At 39.6% G+C, this 21,522-nt stretch overlaps 1 long non-coding RNA gene across 1 annotated transcript in view; it reads right to left on the reverse strand.

Annotated features, from left to right (window-relative positions):
• Positions 1–15,947: 15,947 nt before the first annotated feature.
• LOC140468872 (uncharacterized) overlaps positions 15,948–21,522 on the reverse strand; it is a 28,185-nt gene continuing 22,610 nt past the window's right edge. The window contains exons 3-4 of the long non-coding RNA XR_011955860.1: positions 19,121–19,361; positions 15,948–17,789 (exon numbers count right to left, since the gene is read on the reverse strand). This is a non-coding gene — a long non-coding RNA (uncharacterized lncRNA). The remainder of the gene's footprint in view (positions 17,790–19,120; positions 19,362–21,522) is intronic.

Below are 21,522 nucleotides of genomic sequence, written 5' to 3' on the forward strand. Positions count from 1 at the left end.
CAAGATCCCCATTGAAGCATAATATACACTGCCAACTCAGTCAAATAATAACATGGCTTCTGAGCCAATATTGGATTAAGCTAGTGGGGGTGGGTATTCCATGCACTACCCACCTTTTAAGCTTGAAGGTGAGTCTTTTGTCATTTCCACTAACTAAACTGCAGAGAGTTGGCTAGATGCCTAAAAGAGTTTGCTTGATGCAAAATAATCTGATTGAGATCTCGAAGATGATACTGAGAATATATTGCATTCTAGCTGGCAATTTGTTTCCCCAAACATATTATGAAGAACCAGAGGTGTAGTTGCAGAAGAAACGATCTATGTTTAATGTAGAAAGTGCCTTTTTACCAGAATAATGTTGGACCTCAGGAACAAGGTGATCTGTAATGCAATGAAAGCCAATTCCTTCATGCAACTTCTGGACCTGTTCTTGGTTTGTATAGACATTCGCTCTTAGAAAACATACGCACTTCAGGAAATTATGAACAGAGAGATCAATTGGACTAGTTTGATCATCTGGATGAATATGAGAGGAATGTCCCACATGTTCTACCCCATGCTGACCAGTGTTTTTGTTACTAATTTTTGGCAGGAGAATTTACATTTTACAATATGTAATAGTGATATCTTGTGATATCTTGTGATATCACTATTGTGTGAAATGGGCTAAATGAACCAGAAGGTCATGATCAAATATTTACAATAATCTTTGGTCAAAATTCCAAGAATATACTGAAGTCTATCTCATGTCTTAATCTAATCAACAGTTGGGATGCATTCCTCATACAGATTTTGTTTTTTCTTGTAATAGACAGCAATATTAGCTGTTCACAAAATGTATTAGACCTTGCTGGATGTAAATCCTGCTTCTCTTCTCTCACACTTCCTACCCGCCAGGACTGAAAATGTCTGAGAACTTAGAGTGCCAAAAGCCAGAGAAGTCATTGAACCTTGTTTGAACATAATTATGGTAAAACATAAAAACAAAGCAAAACAGGAACATTTTGACTCCATCAGGTTAACTTTGATGATTAACTTATCTATGCCTAATGGTTTGAAGAGAGTTAGAGAGAGAGAGAGAGCCAGACAGACAGACAGACAGACTTGGCTCTTCCTGATCAACCAATTCAGAAATGTTATTATACACTTCTGGAGCATGTGGGACATTGATCTGGGCATCCTAGGTCAGATGTAGGGATGCTACCACTGCACCATAAGAACCTCCTAACAGTTTGATATCGGAGCAGAACAACTTATCGCATCTGTGGACTGAACTAGTTAAATGTAGGGCTTGACAGATATTGAAAGGATGTTTTCTCCAGAGGAGGAATCTAGAACTAGGAAGGCAGAATTTTAGAATAATTTAACATAAAAATGAGAAGGAAGTTGTTCTCTCAGACAGTCGTAAATCTTTCAAATTTTCTATTTCAGAGATCTGTAGATGCTTCGTCATTGAATATATTGAAAACTGAGATAGTCAGATTGTTGAGCTAAAGGAGAATCAAGATTTATGAGGATCAAGCAGGGGAGTGGACAATATTAAGACCAGCCATGAGCTGACTGAATAGAGCAAGCAGGATTGAAACGTTGAATGGCATTTTCATGTTCCTATTTCTTATGTTCATGCCACTTTCATATATCAGGGGAATTCATGTATCAAACTGCAGTTTGTGAGAAATGCACTATTCATTTAGATATTGCATTTTATCCATGATTGACATATTAGATAAGCTATCAGGATGATTCAGGATTAACAGTGATATACTCAGTTGCTGATATTTTGCATTGATGGCAGATAGTTATTTACTTCAAAGAAAATGCTAAAAGGTGACACGAGAATAACTTGTGTTTATGTAGTACCTTTAAAGTAATAAATGTCCCAAGTCACACACAGGAAAATATGAAACAAAATATAATACAAAATAAGGAGAAATTAGATCAAATTTTCAAATGTAATGAGCAATATGTGCCATCTACAAGATGCACGGTAGAAATTTTCCAAGGCTCCTGAGACTTTCCAAATCTAGAAGAACAAGGACACCAGGTACTGTTTCCCTTCCAAGCCACTCTTAGAACTCTCCTAACTTAGAAATATGTCACTGTTCATTTAGTAAATATGGATACTAGAACTCCCTCCTTAATGGCATTGTGGCCCTACCTACGGCAAATCAACTGTAATGATTCAAGAAGGCAGCTCACTACTTCCTTCTAAACTGCAACTAGAGATGGGAAATAAATATTGTGATGTTCACATCTTATAAATAAATTAAAAATGGTGGTCTGAATATGGGAGACCAGCCAGAAAAACATTGCAAAAAACAAGTCTAGAGTGAACAAAAGGATGATTAAGGTTTTCACCAGTAGATTATGTGAAGCAGGAACAAATAGAGCCATTGAATCATAGAGATGTACAGCATGGAAACAGACCCTTCAGTCCAACCTGTCCATGCGACCAGATATCCCAACCCAATCTAGTCCCACCTGCCAGCACCCGGCCCATTTCCTCCAAATCCTTCCTATTCATATACCCATCCAAATGCCTCTTAAATGTTGCAATTGTATCAACCTCCACCACATCATCTGGCAGCTCATTCCATACATGTACCACCCTCTGCATGAAAACGTTGCCCCTTAGGTCTCTTTTATATCTTTCCCCTCTCACCCTAAACTTATGCCCTCTAGTTCTGGACTCCCCAACCCCAGGGATAAGACTTTGCCTATTTATCCTATCCACGCCCCTCATAATTTTGTAAACCTAAATAAGGTCACCCCTCAGCCTCCGTCGTGCCAGGGAAAACAGCCCCAGCCTGTTCAGCCTCTCCCTGTAGCTCAGATCCTCCAACCCTGGCAACATCCTTGTAAATCTTTTCTGAACCCTTTCAGGTTTCACAACATCTTTCCGATAGGAAGGAGACCAGAATTGCATGCAATATTCCAACAGTGGCCTAACCAATGTCCTGTACAGCCGCAACATGACCTCCCAACTCCTGTACTCAATACTCTGACCAATAAAGGAAAGCATACCAAACGCCTTCTTCACTATCCTATCTACCTGCGACTCCACTTTCAAGGAGCTATGAACCTGCACTCCAAGGTCTCTTTGTTCAGCAACACTCCCTAGGACCTTACCATTAAGTGTATAAGTCCTGCCAAGGTTTGCTTTCCCAAAATGCAGCACCTCGCATTTATCTGAATGAAACTCTATCTGCCACTTCTCAGCCCATTGGCCCATCTAATCCAGATCCTGTTGTAATCTGAGATAAGCCTCTTCGCTGTCCACCACACCTCCAATTTTGGTGTCATCTGCAAACTTACTAACTGTACCTCTTATGCTCGCATCCAAATCATTTATGTAAATGACAATAAGTAGAGGGCCCAGCACCGATCCTTGTGGCACTCCACTGGTCACAGGACTCCAGTCTGAAAAACAACCCTCCACCACCACCCTCTGTCTTCTACCTTTGAGTCAGTTCTGTATCCAAATGGCTAGTTCTCCCTGTATTCATGAGATCTAACCTTGCTAATCAGCCTCCCATGGGGAACCTTGTCGAACACCGCACTGAAGTCCATATAGATCACATCTACTGCTCTGCCCTCATAAATCTTCTTTGTTACTTCATCAAAAAACTCCATCAAGTTTGTGAGACATGATTTTCCATGCCCAAAGCCATGTTGACTATCCCGAATCAGTCCTTGCCTTTCCAAATACATGTACATCCTGTCCCTCAGAATTCCCTCCAACAACTTGCCCACCACCAAGGTCAGGCTCACTGATCTATAGTTCCATGGCTTGTCCTTACCACCCTTCTTAAACAGTAGCACCACGTTTGCCAACCTCCAGTCTTCCAGCACTTCACCTGTGACTATCGATGATACAAATATCTCTGTAAGAGGCCCAGCAATCACTTCTCTAGCTTCCCAAAGAGTTCTTGGGTACACCTGATCAGGTCCTGGGGATATTTCCATCTTTAACCGTTTCAAGAGATCCAGCACTTGCTCCTCTGTAATCTGGACATTTTGCAAGATGTCACCATCTATTTCCCTACAGTCTATATCTTCCATATCCTTTTCCACAATCTTGATGATATTAAATAGCTGACAATAAGCAGTTATTGTGATACCTGAATCTGTGCTGAGAAGCTCATTTGGTATCAAATGACAGTTAGTTGCAAAGAATTTTGTTTATTCTCAGACAGTTGACAGGGAGATGGATGCATTTGGTAGGCACAGAATGAAGTGTAGAGAAGCAAGTTAGAATAATGACTTTAGTCTTCCTAATACTTAGTTAGTGTGTAATTTCTGCTTATTCACTCAGGTCATTAGATCAGCAATCTGATACTTTATCATAGCAAGAGAAAGATAGTATTGAGGTAGAGCTGGGTATTTGCAAATACAGTATACAAAAGATGTGATTTCAGATTATGGTACAGATGAGAAATAGAAGGGGATTAAGAATAGATGCTTGAGGAACACCAGAGACAATGATGATGGAGAAAGAAGAGAAATGATTCCTAGTGATCACGTCTCCATAATTCGACAGCTAAGAATGGAACTAGGCAAATAATACCATCTATTTGAACTGTATTTATTTGGTCTTCGAAAGTATATTAGGAAAACATAATATTTTGAACATGATTTTGAAAGAGGCCTTCTACATTCAAATGTAAAGGTTTGTGAGATTTGTCGCAGATTCTATCTCAGTTTTCTGTTTCTGTCACTTTGCTTTTGCTACTCTTTGCTATATTCCTTGAGGGAAATCTGGTGTTCCTGCTTGTGGCAAATCTAGCCTTATAATAAGTTCAGTTGGCTGAGTGACTGTTTTGCACCACCGAGTGATACAAAACAACATGAGTTCAAGTCCTGTATGCACTGAGGTTACCATGCAGAACTCTTCCTCACAACCTCTCCTCCTGTTTGAGGTAATGTGACCTACAGTTTAAACCACCAGTAATTGTCTCACTCTAATGATAGAGCAGCCTGTAGTCCAGTGGGATTGTGGCAACGTTGGCTTTATCATACATTCTTCTGGTGGATCAATCTTACAAAAACTTAATGATTATTTCTTTTGAATGAGGTTTTTGAGCATTCCGTTGCCACAGTCAATGAAAACAATTCAGCACTAGGGGTGCTGACTCTAATCTGCAATAGCAGCTGTTTTTCTCATGGTGGTAGGGGGAGAAGGACTTTTAAAACTAAATTAAACTTTGGATAATGCCCATCAATCCCCATTAGAAAAACATGTTCTTAGTAGCTGACACGTGTGGAACAGATGTAATTGTTACAAGCAGACATAATGATGAGAGCAAGAAACCTCTTTACTGCCTTACTCTCAACTGTCCTTTCAGCTTCATGTAACAACTACATACCTCTGCAGCCTATATTACTGATAAAAAAAACTTCTGTTAACAAAACCTGTTCTGCCAATGGTTGCCAACATTAATGTTCACATGTGTCATCATTAGTAATTCCATATAAGGCATGAAAGGCTGACCATATCTTTGGTTCAACAGACCTATTCATGAGTGATTTGTAGTTCTGTATGTTTATGTATGAATCATATATAAAAACTCAATTGCACTCAAAAGTCAATTGAACTGTTGTTATTAGACTCTGACTTTAACCATATTTCTATGCTGCTTTAACTAAGAGATAACCATACCCCATGCCCTTGCCCTCACATACCCCCATAACCTTTTTCTTGCTTTTAACAGCCTGTGTTATCTACCAAATATAGTACTTTGATTCATAATGTGAAAATGCAAACACAAAGCCAGTCAACAAACAGAACCAGAACCTTGTTAAAATGCTTCATAACTATCTTCAGGTGGGTAAAATCTGATTAGACTTGTTGTCCTTTCTTTATTATCTCCAAATTATTATCAAAATTATTAATAGCTAATTCTATAATTGTGTTAAACAACATTCGTTGACCTAGTTGACTGTATCAGGTCTATACCTGCCCCTTTGTTCACCTTGGTACGACTTTGCACCCTGTCTACACTGAGTCATACGTCAATATTATACATGCCATGACGCCTTCTCTGAGCGGTGTGTACTTAGGCTGATAGATATGTTTTCCCGGTGAACTTATGGACCTCCTGGAGCCTTTCAAACATTCTTGTCATGAAAAAACATCGAAAGACAAACACCAGATCTGTGTGTGAATTACTGTACCTAGATGGCAGTACATAGCGTTATCAGTCAAAGGACGTGTCACAGTGAGTACTGAGAATGCAAAAGGTGCTTTAGCTTCCGATTACAACTGACCTATCGGATAACTTGGCGAGAAAAAAAACTGTAAAATGCAAAACTTCTTGACGATTATTATCTAGAGCGCGTTGAGAATGGGTGCCTCAAGAAGTTTCCCGCGTGTCCCTATTTACTGACGAGGAAGAATATTGCCACGTTGATCTATTGGTGCGATGCAACTGAACATCAATGGACACAATTGATCTTATTTCGCTCTCAGCATGTTTCTGAAAGTAAGATGAGGTTACACAGTGCTGTTAACAGACTGTAGTTCATCAGTCCTGTGGCAATAAATGTAAGTCACAGAAAATGTATTGGCTCAGTAATCAGTCGCCTGAGCTAGACCCTCATGCACATATAGAGCCCTGATAAACTAACCTGTTTAGGAGGAAGTGACATGTGAGTAAGTTTATTATCCACTGATGTTACGCCCCTTGACTTTTCTTAGCCAAGGTTGGATATGGAATCAGTTACACATGGATGCAAGACTGAGTCGCTTCGAGTGTACAAGTATTTCCATGTAAGGACAGGGAGAGCGGGAAATAGCGTACCGATTGTTTATAACACAGTCCACCTTGGAGCAATCCATTCTGCCTTTCGCTATTAAAACCTAACAGACTTCAGGGCACTATAATTATTGCCAGGGCAGAGTTTTAGAAGTAATCACATCCACAATAGTTATAGTTTGTATTAACCGGAAATCTGCATGGAATATAATTTAACTGTACTTAAGTCCTGTCATTAATAGAAAACCATAAAATGGTACGTGGTGCTCAGCCCTGTCTTTATTCAATGAAGTCATGACATTGGTTTGATTTATGCTCCCATTCCAGATGTAAGTCAGTAATGACACTGGTTATATTGTTTTAACCTTAGAAGATTGTCTTGTATCTTTATTAACATTTAATTCATAGTCTATGCGATTTACTATTACAGTTAAATATATGAATGGAATATTCTACTCCGAAATCAATAGCTATACATTAAAATTCTATCCTTGTGATGCATATATTAATTACAGAAGAGTAACAGTGTTTTGGCATGGTTCAGTGCACATTACTTCTCTGGGCGCACGCTGGTTCTCTATCCGGTACCCCAATGCATTAGCATTTTTATATGTTTGGCGTTGAAAAAAATGTCATTATGCAAAAAATAAAGCAAGAAATCTAGAACTATAATAAAGGTGTGGAATAATAGCTTTATCCAACCCGTGCAACCTTCTCATCAGACCTCTCCCAGTCTTAATGGGAGCACTTGATGGAACTGGCTACTTCATTATTGTGTAGATGGCTCGTTTTGGACTCAGCGCCCGGGAGACAACATGTGAATGTTTGGCTGTGTGAGTTCTCTGCTATGACGGAATCAGGGCTGGCGATCTCGTGTATCAGGTATAGGTAAAACCCAATCAACAGTCCTGCATTATTCCCTCGAGCTTTGGTATGGAGCTAGTTGTTGATGGGCTATTGTGCACATTTACATTTGAAATGTAGTTAATAATAGTTCAATCAGCGAGTCTATGAAACAGACAATCATATCTGTATCCGTCTTTAAACTTGTGATTATGCGGAAATGCTGTATTTTGTTAGCCCACATTTATCTCGAGAAGAAGTGGCGCCCTGTAAAATATAATTATGGCAGCCTCAATGCATTATGCAAACTAACTGCAAAAAGCAATTCGAGTGCACACTGTTGAGAAGGATTTCCATTTGGGTCCTTCTGCCCTATTGCCATCTCTGTAGAGCAGAATCTATTCGTCTGGCTTAACGAACATTTGTGAGATCTTCATTTTTTTTTTCACTGACATTGTTCAAAAAAGACTTTATCTGTACATTTAATATTAAGCCAGCTTGGAAAGAAAAGCATCAGGGGCGGAGTAAATTGATACATTTCTGTATTCCGAAACTGAAATTGCTGGTATCAGGCTCTGAATAAAATAGATTGCACCAGCATGGTTCTGGTGTACAACTGATACATCCTGCATTGCTCCACTCCTACTTGGCACGAGATTCTCGAATGTTCCTGGGTTGATTTGGACTTGTTAATGCTGACCTTAAGTTGGTAGGGAAGCGGTTAAGAAAGATGCACCTGACAGTTGCAGTCTTTTATGGTATTGCTTGGTCCCATACAGTTAGCAGCAACTTTCACCATAGGAAGCTTCTGACAGCCTGACCTGGGATCAATTTCCCCAAAAAACCGTGCTGGGTTAAATTAAGGGACCCTCTCCATATTGTGGAAAATCGATGTGCATTCCTGGGGTGGGTGTCATGTGCCTGACTTTCAGTCGCCACCGCCTCTATCTATAGACGCCCACAGGTTACCTACATATGACCGCAAGATGAGGGCAGGCAAACAGATTTGACTCCAGGGTCTATGTTTAAGAGGCTTCTAATGACATCGACCTGTAAAGGAGACCATGAAAGGTTTCCGGTGATCGCTGTTGAACATTTTAATGGTGGGGCCGTGGGCGAGTCTTGTTTGGCTTGGATTGAGGACATTGATCATGGCTAACTCGTGAACTTGATTTCCTGAAGTGAACCGTATTGAAACACCTGGGTTGGTGTGAACAGGCGGGAAAACAACTGCGTCTTAGTCCAGGGCCTCCATATGTTCTGCGTGTATTACTGCTAGTTGATCCATGAGCTGCCGCCAGAAACTGAGCGATTCCAATCCTATTAATATTTGCAGCATCTACTGAGTTCCCCATTAAAACGCTACCTGCACATACGCCGAGGTTGTTTAAATATCCAGCTTTTTTATACACATTACGAAAATCGGTTTGCTATTTGGAAATCTAGCCACTATTTCAGTAGCAATTTCAAGGTAATTTAACTGCTTGTTTAAGATAGTATTGTCAAACAAAGTGGGACAGTTCTGATTTTAGTCTCGGTGTCCTTTGCAATATTGGAAATATAATGGCCTTTTTTTTCACCCCAACATAACTCCGAGAGCACAATTTTCACTTGCTATTTATCCAACCCTATTACTTGTTTCAACTTCTACATCCATCACGGAGCGAATTAGTTTTCTTGCGGAATTTACTGCATTTCTACATGAGGCGAACTTCGTTTGTGCTAAACTATAACCACACGAAACCACCGCGTCTTATTTGTTTCAAAGGAGTGCGAACATGTTACTTAAGATACACGTGAAGGAGGGGAACGTGAGTGGGGAAGAGCTGGAAATAGTGAAATAGTTTACTTTGCACATTGCAATATCCAATTTTTTTAAAAAGGTCTATAAGAACAAACATGACTACTTCTGAAAGTCGATTGGTGTAACATAAGTTTAAGACTGATAGCATTTTCTTTAATAAAAAAACAAGTCAGAATGGTTAATATTGCCACGAAAAAAAAGCGTTGCCTGCAGAGTTAGTTTGCTGCAAGAAAACTCAAACTTTCGATTCTTTACACAATTGCGTTGGTTTATTTTTAAATTTATTCAAATTACTGGATTAAACCTATTTTTCCTCGCTGTATTAATTTGATGATATGAAGTGTGCGAAGTAACTTGATTATTAACCGCTTCCATCCAATATAGCCAGCAGAGCATCTGACATCTGAGATTTCAGTTTATACGAGTTTGCTCACCGTGCTGCATACATTTCTCGGTGGGGATGTAGAAATGTATTTTCTTAGAAAACGCGTGAACTGGGAAAGGGACCTCGAGCGTAATTGGAAAAGTGCTGTTCATAGATAGTCATTTCAGTAGATTGATTTAAAAAAAACTTAAAGTGCATGTTAATTGAACAAGGCTTTAAGAAAATCTTCAAGTGGTTTTATACACTTCACTATTTTTGCTTACTAACCAGGTTCCACTGAAATTTGAATAAATCTTGAAACGTCATCGACCACCCATTACAAATCCTAAAACAAATCATCATATGCCCATTTTGAGACCTCCTTTAAAATGAAATGTTTAAACTTTCACTTAAAATTGATATTAAACAAAAAATGCATTTGCGCAAATGTGGGCGCTTCCCCAATAATTCCAAAGTATATTTTAAATTATATTTAAATACGTGTTCATGATACAAAATTTGGGGCGAATAATTCGACATGTATGGTATTCTGGATTACATAAAGTTTAATTTTCTCCAATTACCTATGCGTATCATTTCCAAATAAATATAGATGCTGCTCTTACACAGAATAAAACTATGTGAATTATCTTTTTTTGAAGATAGTAACCACGCAATTGATCTAGGTAGGCAGCAAACATTAGATTTCCTCCTTGTTAAAGTACATCACTTGTAATAGTATTGTTTCTTGAGAGAATTAAATGCGCAATATTATACCTTGTATGAATTAATATTCAAACAAAATCCGTTTCTTTATTACTATTGTTAATTCAATCCTACACTATCGTCAGACAGTTTCCTCAAGAAATCGTATTTTTGAACTTCAGTTTGCTTGCAATTCCAAATGTAGTAATAACCAATCTCTGAATGGTTTCTTAAACTGTACATTTCTACTTCATTTGCGTTAATGGGGTTACTCTGTGTGTTTTTCGGTATAGATAATTTCGAAAGGACATTAAAGTGAAATGATCTGACCGTTCCTCAGATTCCGTTCCCCTAGCCTTCATGTGTATTGCGGTAGTTTGCTTTATTACTTACATTAATGTGCCTTAATAGACCTTTTAGTGATGTAAGGAGACACTTTACTATTTTGGACCAATCTTCTATGAGACTGAAGGGGGAGAAAATGACAGTTCTGGATGTTGGATTGATGGCATTTTGGATGGTGAGGCTCTCTCTGTCTCTCTCTTTCTCTCTCCTCCCTGTCTCTCTCTCTCTCTCTTTCTCCCCAGAGCTGAATGTGTCATGCTTTATCACATCTTGTGTGTTTTTACTGAACATTTGAATAAAAGCCTCTGCCAGGTATTCCTGACATGGTGGGTGGAATTCGCTGCCATCCACAAAGAGTTTTCAGTTCTATTTGCATAAGGTCGGAGAAGAGCTTCTGATGGAAGTTCAGCGGCATCCCCGTCTCTTAGCAACAATATGCACTTTTGGTCCTTGCATTAAATTGACGGGTCTCTTTTTATTTCTCTCACATGGTGCTACACAATGAAATGTCACCCTGAAACCTGTGTCTGTCACTAGTAGGTCAACTTTTTTCTTCTTTTAAGTCCAATTAGAAGATGAGCTATTCACTGGGCCCAAAATGGTTCGTTTTATTTGTTAATTAATATTAATAACATTTCCAGTATTAATGGACGGAGCTGCATAAACATTTTAGAGATAAGGACCAAATTACTGGCACCTGCACAACAATGCATTTTGGAGGCGGTAATAGGGCTGCTAAGATTGGAGAGCAGTTTTGGGTCATATCCTCCACCCATTTATTTGAGATAGGATTGAGCGCTGCATCGAAGACTGGGAGAGCTGAGAAAATCGGTGACAACCTCTGTATGTCGATGGGAATTTCTGACATAATACAGCTGCTGAGAACTGGTGTTAATGGAGGGTCAAATTAGGACAATAGTATCCATCACTTGCCTCATAGCTCTCCTGTCATCGCGGCCACTTTTGACTGCTCTATCACCCAGATTTTGGTTTATTCAATTACCCAGGATTTTCCCCTCCGTTGCGTGCCCATTCACTAATTTTCGCATCGCTAATAGTGAAACTGTTTCTTAATAATTGTCAGTAATATTGTGGAAATATCTAGCTCGCCCGCTTCTTCTGGATCTTTAAAAACACTTAAATAAATCCAGGCATTCTCATGGCTGACACACCTGGCCAACTACCTGATGTAGTTTGCAGTCAAACAGACTGCAGGCTGATAAATCAATCGAGTTAAAAATTTAAACAGAAATATTGCCATACTCGTAAATATGATTTCTCTATAGCTTGGATGGGTATATACCTGAATAAAAGTGTAAGATTTCTCATTTTAATGGGGCACATTAAATGAAAGAATTGAGTATATATCTAGACCATAGTGCAAATGCGTATGCAAACTGACACCTTCTATCAGACTACATGGGGTAATACACAATGTAACGACTGAGACACATTGCATTATAGAACAACTTCATAAGAAATTAGAGTGTGAATTCGAAGAAAAAACATCGTTTGTGATTAACTACATTTTGAGCATCGTTGCAGATGAGGACAATGTGATAGGTGCAATTATTTCAAGTCAACTCTGGACCTTTAAACATTTCGGTTAGATGTCATTATTTCGTGAGGAATAATGCACGATTCATCATATTCAACCTAAAATTAGACATGAAATCGTTGGAAAACAGAGTAGAAACGTGTAAATTGGTAATATGGCAGAATATATCATTAGTGATAGAAGTTCCTACATTATTTGATGTATAGTCAAATTTGAAACTTTTTTACAATCTAACACCTGTTAGATAGTAGGTAACTCCCCAAATGCTCTCCTGCTGTTAATCGAGCCAATCCATATTGAAAGGGTTAGTTGCCTCTTGGGCCGGTTTCGCTAAGCCAGACCCAACTCGCTGTCTGCTGTCCCTTGCATCCATTTCGATCCTTTTTATCCATCATTCTATCTAATTTATTGACTTCTTTTCACTGACAAATGACCCGTTTCTCATGCAGACCTTCGTTCGAGCCCGGCTGTTCGTTCTGCCCCTGATTTTTTTTTCAACTCAATGGCCCGCAGCCCTTGTAATACGTATCAAGATAAATATACCGGAAATTTAGCTTCCTGAAAACAGCGGGGTTAAAAGTCAAATGGGCTCTGTTTAATAATTCACATGTCATATTTCTTCTATTTTGTCAAGTTTGCTAAAGAGGATGCAACGATTTGATGCACCTTGCTCATGTTTGGGCTCCGTAATAGATTTTACAGGCTCGACATCCTAATGTGCAACTTAAAATAAATTCATATTTCTTTGATCTATGATTAGGGCCGAAAGGTGGGCATTCTCATTGATTATTTGCATGGTAATAATTGAGGATGCCTCAGGAACTCCTCTTTCAGGCGGTTTACGTAACTTTAATCAAAGCTGTTGAGGTTTCCGGGTGCATATTTCACAGATTAGAGAGTGTTGGTTGTGCATCAGAACAAGTATCAAAAATGCGAAAGATAAACAAAAATTGCTGGAGAAACTCAGCAGGGCTGGCAATATCGGTGTAGAAAAAACTAGGTTAACGTTACGAATCTAGTGACCCTTCTTCAGAACTGTTTAAAAAAAGCGATATACTTGGAAAGAGATGCCATAATAATGATCGTTTGATTCTCTGTTGCAACAAACACGCAAGTTCTGATCCACAAGTTTGACTTTAAGAAAATAGTGAGTATACAATATGGATAACAATAAGGATTACAGCCTGCCTGTGCCTCCAATAAATATTTGTGTCAACTATTGATAGCATACGACTTTTTTATTACCAGTTATTACAAGAGCTCGCGGGAGCTTAAGGTTTCAGAGCTGCATTAGGGTGTATTGTGAAATGACCTTGCAGTGGGTGTAAACTCCATACAGAATTAGGCAAAAGACACAGGTCTTTAATTCGACTTCTGTCCTCTAGAACTTCCTCCCGGGCTTCCTACTGAATGTTACCTTACGTCTCCATGCTAACAAGTCGCTGCAATAAATCTCAGCCAGAGTAAACATTGTCATCAATCACCTTGAACTACTTCGAGTTGTTCGTGAAAGGGGTCGTCTCCTAACCCGTGAATTAGACAAAAAAAAATTCTTTCGATTCTGTAATAAACCATGTCTGATAAACCTCAAATTAAGGAAAATGTTTCAATTTGTTTGCATACAAAATATGCAGGGTATGGGCAGTCGAGTGTGAGAGTCGGTGAGACTGTAATCTGGAGTATATAATTTTACAGTTAGAACATTGGAAGGGGGCTAACTGCTCATCTCTCAGCATTTTAAAAGACGAAGGTTATCGTCTCCCAGTAGGTAACCAGAATAAAGCAATTCTATCCTGAAAGTTATCACAGATCCACTTATTCGGAAAAAATAGTCATTTGTGTTCATGCTTCACTGCATACCCACACATGTAATCTCGAAGGCGCTGGTTGTATTTATTACACAAAAAACACACACACAATCTATTGATGCTGTAGTTTATGCTGGTATCGAGTGTTCAATTGAACACAAGCGAATGGGATTAAAATAAAACAATAACCATTGGAATCAGTCGTCAGTGCAAGTATGGAAGCCGCAAAAGCAGACACGACTTATAACCGCGTCTGTTATTCCAGTCTGCCATTTTTACTGTCATCAAATCAAAACAAAAAAATGAATGAATATATTTTTTTTGAGCTTTGATTCCTGTGGTAGGTTAATAGATAATGTCGAACACAGGTTGGGAATGTCATGTGAAGTATGCAATACGAAGATCAAGAAATACCTTCTTTACTCAAGTCCTGGCGAAAAACATTTAACACAGACAATAACGGACCCAATTAGTTACTGAAAGCAGGTTTCATTTTATTGATGGGGGTGGGGGAGAAAATTTACAGAGAGAGAATGTTCTCGGCAGAGGGAGGATTAACTGATCTGGATCAGTGAACGAAAAATCCACAGAAAGTGCACTCATTGGATACAAAAGTTGTGCAGTTCACCAGTAATGTGTTTTGGCCTTTTGTACTTTAAACACAAGGTGACAGCTGCACTGAACTTTAGATTTAACTAATTTGTGGGGTTTTTTTTATTCACAGAATAAAAAATTCACAGATTGTAACCGTACATGGAGGTTATCCTGTCGATCGTGTCTGTCCCGGCCCTCTGTGAGCGTTTTGACTTAGTGTTAAACTCCTGGCTTCCCCCAAATCTTGTACATTGTTTCTATTTAAATAGTCATTCACTGCCCTCTCGGAACCTTTTTTAATCGCTCACCGGGAGCACCCATTATCGACAGTCTTTCTGACCCACAGTCTAATGGAAAAGAAGCGAATCATTCCATTCTGTTACCCCAAAAGGTTTGCCACCTTCGCCTTGACTGAGCAAAGCCTTCACTCTATTCCAAGTGCACAGAAATAAATTGATAGGTTTCCCAGATCACACATTAGAATGCAGAAAGGGATGACTGTGCTCAACCAAGCATCTCTGCGATGTCCACCCTTCAGTCAAGCACATTTTAGTTCAATTTATATCCGCGGGTGTTTTAGTTTTATTCCCCCGCAGAGAATACTCATAAAAGTAAAGCAAGAAAGTTGTTGCAACTCTACGTTGTGGTACTTATCCCCGTGTACATATTTTATTGGTCTTTTCACGTGAGATATTGGTTTTACCTTCCGTTTGTAAAGATGTGGCACGTGATGAAAAGGTCGCTGAGACACGCACAAAAAATAGTTTTCAAGCCACTTTCTGAGGAACCCATTCTACCGATTTGTGGCGGATTAACCATAAGGACCAAGGTGAACCTTAAGGTGTTAACGAGCCTCTTGGTTGAAAAGTTTTCGTAACATCTGAAGCAGAGAAGTAGCGTTGCTTTGATCCCAATTATTGTGGAATACATGTCCCTACTCCTCTTGCTTAGACTCAAAGTATTGGGTGACTTTCGATTAATGCAATTTTCAAATGATACTGGCCAGTCTGCACAACCTGACTGCCTACATGCAGAGAGGGTATGCATTTTACCGTTCCCTATTTCTATATATATATATATATATATATCCTCTATGCTCAATGTGAACCCTATATACAATGAATGTGAACAATGAACAATATACACAATAAATAAGCAGTTATAGAATGAATGAATAGACAGTTCTGATGCTTTCATTTATTAAGATTTCAATTTTGTCACAGAAGGTCTTAGAAAATCACAATGTTATTTGATTGGATTGAATCTGCTGCCTTTGAAAGATCTCTCTTTCCAACTTTGTAACACATGTAATTCAGCACACTACAATCTCGATGCAGCACCGTTCTATATGCAAAGGAACATTTTATCATACTGACGAATGCACATTGGGGAAAAGGCATTAGCTCAACTCAAGTATCCCACGGTCGCAATCTGTACATGACAATATTCGTATTAATTTCAATATGGATTGAAAGTGAACAGCTTGTCTAATATTGAGGGAGGGAATGGGAGGATGGGAGTGGGATGAGGTAGGATGCCGATGTAGTGGTGGGTGGGGGTAGGAGAAGAAAGAGAGACCCTTTACTGCTGCCAATGCTTGCATGCGATACGCAGCTTCATATATGTAGCTAATTATAACTACGTGTGGACCAAAATGCATTGTGTTGCACTGGCGTTACTGTTACAGTAATAACACCAGTAATAGGGAATTGTTAGCCCCTGGCTGAATCAACTGAATGGCGGTTTTTATTTGAACAATCGCAGATTCAACTTGCGTTTGACAACTTTGCTGGTGTCAAATATCCCGAATAGGTGCAGTTTGGAGGTAGGGGTACCTCCGTTTGTGTACAAACACCAACTCACATAAGACCACAACCACTTTGCATTGTTACTAACAGGATGCACCGCTGGAGGAGAACAGACAATTGGGAGAAGGTTCATTAATCCCCTCAAAAGGCATAAATAAAGTAAGGTGCGCCTCCGGTTGGTGGATAAGGCAAAGAAACCAAGAAAAAGCCCAGAAGCATGAGGAAAGGGGAATTAAAGAGGAAGAAAGAGATTAGAATCTGGTAAAGTGGGCGGGGAGATTTTTTTAAAAATAATATGAAATGTGAAGGGAAGAGGAGACTGACGGGCATAGATGAACGATGCAAGGGGTGAAAGTAGAGCAGTAACGCTAACCGTCCTTCCCATAATCAGTCCTCATTAATTTGTTTTCGGGATATCGTATTGGTCATGGAACGTGCTTAGAGTGTGTGAGCTGATTGCAATAGAGTAGTAACAGTTTGTTTAGGGAAGGAAGAGACTGCGTGATTGAATGGAGAACAGCTGATTACATCACGGAATTCGGTTTACCTTTTTTTGGTGAAGAAAAGCTTTGGTCTACTCAATGAACTAACCTCTCAAAACATGTGATTTCCCCTTACAGTCTTCTTCCTGGCTACGGCTTGACAACGTTGGTAATAGCATGCCCGTTGAAAGGCATGGAACTCTATTGACTGTCAGATTCATTTCCAACTAACAGGGGCGATATGTATGTCTCTATGTGTGTGTGTGTGTGTATGTGTGTGTGCATCCTGTACAAGCCAGGGGCCTTTTAAATTAATGCGTTTCTTAAACAAAAATCTAATGGTTTGCATTAGAAAAAATACAATTCTTAGAGCAAGTGGATGCAGGGAGTCGTCATGAACGGTGATTATTTTATAATGTTGGCAGCAATGAGCTGCACCTTAGCTTTGTGCTATTCTCGCTGATCGTTGTCCTTTCTGTAGACGAGGCATCTCACTCGTATATTTTCTTCATGCAGATATCAAAGGTCTTCTGGTCAAACCGATGGGAGGTCATTCTAATAATACTCAAGGTCACTTCTGGGAGCCAGTGAGTCTCACAGTCATTTTTCATTTGCTTGCAACATTAAATGACAGTTGCAGGGAACTGGATGTTGCCGGCAATGGACATCATGTGATGTCATCAGCACATGCCACAGGATTACAGGACCGGCAGAAGCACGGGTCTGTGGATTAAAAGGAAGATAGAATAAGGAGAGAGAGAGACATGTGATATCAGCAAATACATATCTTGCAAATCGCGATCAGTGTGTATGAAACTAGAAGACACGATGGTGTTTACTTTGGTGTGAACCCAGGCCTGTCTTTGGCATTCTTCCAGAATATTTAATATTTGGCCATGGGTGCACGGTGAAAAGTCAACACAGTTCAGTGACTGGGTCTCGGGGGATGAAACAAATAAAACAAGCGTCGGGAGTGTTTCTTGATTTTTTTTTCGATTTTAATGGAGTTGCAATAGACGTCCTGCAGGACATCCCTGGGACTCCCTATTCCTTCCTGTTCTACCCAGCCTATTCCCTCCCCCGTACACATATCCCCTTCCCAAAAATAAAACAAAGCGAAGACTTCAGGCTCCGTTATCTTCTTTGGTGTTTGATTTACATTTCGTCTGTAATTAAACAGTTGAAGAATAACAATGTAGACAAATTCCAGCTGAACTTAAGTCTGCTTCTACTCTACCTTCATGCCCCTTCATTAGATACTTTCCTTTTGGAGCAGAAGGTCAGGGAGTATAAATATAAATTGCATTTTGCGTTACTTCTAGATGAGTGAAGCTGTCAAAGCAATAATACTAGCCTTCAGTCCCACTTTCTGCCACTTCTTTCCCATTTTTCGGCCACTAGGTCATGCACAAATTAAAACTGACAGCCCAGCCGGCATGTCCAACAGACTTATATTGTTATAGCTTTCTGTCATGGCACAGATCTCAGATCACAGCCTTAGACTGTCTCCATGTCCCCGGTGCCTGGTAGAGATACTACCAGTCTTGAGGAAGCGCTGAAGCAAAGAACCGCAAACTTAGTTGAACATGTGGCAATTAATGGTGACGTGAAGGGGGGTGGGGGGCGGGGAGCGGGAACGTTTGTTGACTAAATAAATGCGTCTCATTTGCTGCTTGCATTATTCAACTGTCCCGCACTCGAATGCCCAATCTTATTGACTGCCCTATCACCAATCCCTCAAAAGTTGCTCAAAGAGGTTAGTTAACTGCCGAGATTAAATTGAAGGCAAATATTTGCACAGACAATTTTGTTTTATTTTCAAGATATTCTGTGAATGACATAAAAATTGTTTGCAAAAGGCGTTTTATTTATATGCAACGTTTTCTATCTCTCCCGCTTTCATCGAAATGTTTTCTATCGCTCCCATTTTCATCGTTCTCTTCAGTTTAACAACTTATTAAAGAAGGATTGTTTAATAAAACGAGTGAAAATATGCCGCCTTTGTATAGTGTTATTTCAGCATGGATTCTAGGTTGCCCGACTCCTTGACTTACTGGTCCGTCCCCGGCGTCCATTCGGTGCCAGGACACTTCGAGCGACGAGTGAGGACACTTTGCAGGACATTAATTGGTGAACAAATTTCCTCCTAATTTGAAAAAAAAACGAACACTAAGTCCTGACGAAGGGTTTCGGTCGGAAACATTGCTTTTCCTTCTCCTCGGAGGCTGTGTCACCTGCTGTGCTCTCCCAGCTTCACATCTGTTGACTCGTGTTGACGGTTTGCCTTTCGATATCCTCTCGTGCAACAAACAGCGGGGAGAAACAAAAAAACAAGTTTAACATCAGGTGTTGCCAGACGTGGGCAATGCCGTGGCACCTACACATGAAATAAACATCCCCATTTGTGCAACTTTCAGAGGTGTCTTTGTAGTTAGGTTTGTACATGAAGCTTTAATTCCAATCCTGAGTGCATTGTGGGTCTACCTGCAGCACATGTTCAAGAAATCAGCTCACCACTATCTTGTCAAGAGCAACTAGGGATGAGCAATAAATGTTACCCTGGCCACAGGTGAATGAAAGAAAAATAAAATCAGTGCACAGATATTCTACTGAGTATTGGAGCGTCCATTCCCATTTTTCATAGTATGGTAGAATCTCTACACAGGCCGTCCGTATGGGCCCATCGAGTCCCCACAGACCGTCCGAAGAGCACCTCACTCAGACCCACGCCCCTACCTTTTTCCCGGAACCCAGCTTTTCCCATAGCTAATCCACCTAGCCTGCACATCCCTGGATACTATGGGCAATTTACCATGGTCAATCCACCTGCACATCTTTGGAGTTTTCAAAGTTAACTTTTGGTTTCAGAAGTACCGTCTTTAGTAAACAATTTGTAAATGTGCTCCATTAAAAAAAATGGTGAAATGCACTTGAGGAAAAGACTACCACAGCATAACAGTAAGCTGTTGCATAATACTGCCACTTTAAAAAAAATCTGACAAGTTTGAACGAGAGGTAGTTACTGCAAAATAAATCATGTGAAAAATGTACATATTTTAATTGAGTGAGAGGTGAATACCCCTAAGCTGTCAATCATCCTCTTGTCATTATTGCATAAATTATTTTGCAGCTTCAGTTATCTTCTCGGTACTTGTGGTGCATGCATGGTAACTCTAGAAGTGATTTTCCATACTTTTCAGAGGACTGTGCCTCAGAGGCTCACACATGTAGAATGTTGCAGTGCAAACATTAATTGTTTCGGGACGAAAACAGCGATACATTTTAAACCTCCGTTACTCGCTAATTGTTTCCACTGCTGAAGACATTCTAGTAGGGAGATGACTCTGTGACCATCACGTTTCCCCTCATCATTTCACCCAGTGGCCGGAATTCAAACCTGAACCTGTAGGGGTTAGTTGACATTCCACACAACCTCGGGGCAATCACGCCAAGCTTAGCCGTCACCCGGCATCCATATATGGGCCCTTGGATAGCGATCAATAATATGATGCATCCCTCCTATATCCAAGTGTAACATCCGTATCACTAACACAGCTGTGAACGGCTAATGCAAGACAGTTTCCTTGTGCATCTGTACTACGTACATCCCCTTCTCCTGTGTGCGTAATTTGCACCATTAGAACTGTTGTAAATGATCGGTTCCATTTTGTAACCCCAAAAATAGTTAGATGCAACTCAAAATATATTATTAAAACGGAGCAAGCTATTTTCAAGGCTACTAATTAAGCATGGTTAAATAAGACATTATATTTTAATGCATCAGGCATTCATTTCTTTTTAAAAGAAAGGTAATTTAGATGGAGAATGTGGAATGCTATAGTCAGCAAAGGACAACAGTGATTCACAATGCCTTAACAAAGAAAATTACAGTTTCATAATATAAAATTTCATTGTTTTGGCTAAATCTCATTCCCCGATTCTGTGGATGTTTCTGTGAAAACTGCTTATTTTCGCTGAAGTTTCTCTCATGCGGTGTGCATGCCAGCATGAAAATGGCATTATTATAACAGCTATAAAAGAGATGTATGCTTATAAAGTATACTCATGCAGCTTTGTAATTTGGATTTCTTTCGCCATTAAAACGAATGCTGATTGGCTTTGGTGCTGACTAATGTTGGCACATCCTTGTTGACACCCACTAGAGCAATAGTCTTGCAGGAATTACACTGAATTTTCAGAATGATATAACCATGCAGCTTTTATTCAGTCGAAAACATTAAGAATAGTCAATAAACGTGAAGTACGGAGTAATGTCGTGCACTGGCACTGAAGTGCACAGGGAAAAAAAGAAGTTCAAGTTTCTAATTTCCGAAAAAAAACTCTTGACAGTTCACATTCAGATAATTGAATCTGGACTGAATAACTTCTGAATCACTACGGATTTGAGAGACTAACATCTTGAGAGCATCTCTAATATCTTGGTAGAGATTCATTG

Source organism: Chiloscyllium punctatum, chromosome 48 (assembly GCF_047496795.1).
Source record: "Chiloscyllium punctatum isolate Juve2018m chromosome 48, sChiPun1.3, whole genome shotgun sequence".
In the NCBI taxonomy this organism is placed as follows: Eukaryota; Metazoa; Chordata; class Chondrichthyes; order Orectolobiformes; family Hemiscylliidae; genus Chiloscyllium; species Chiloscyllium punctatum.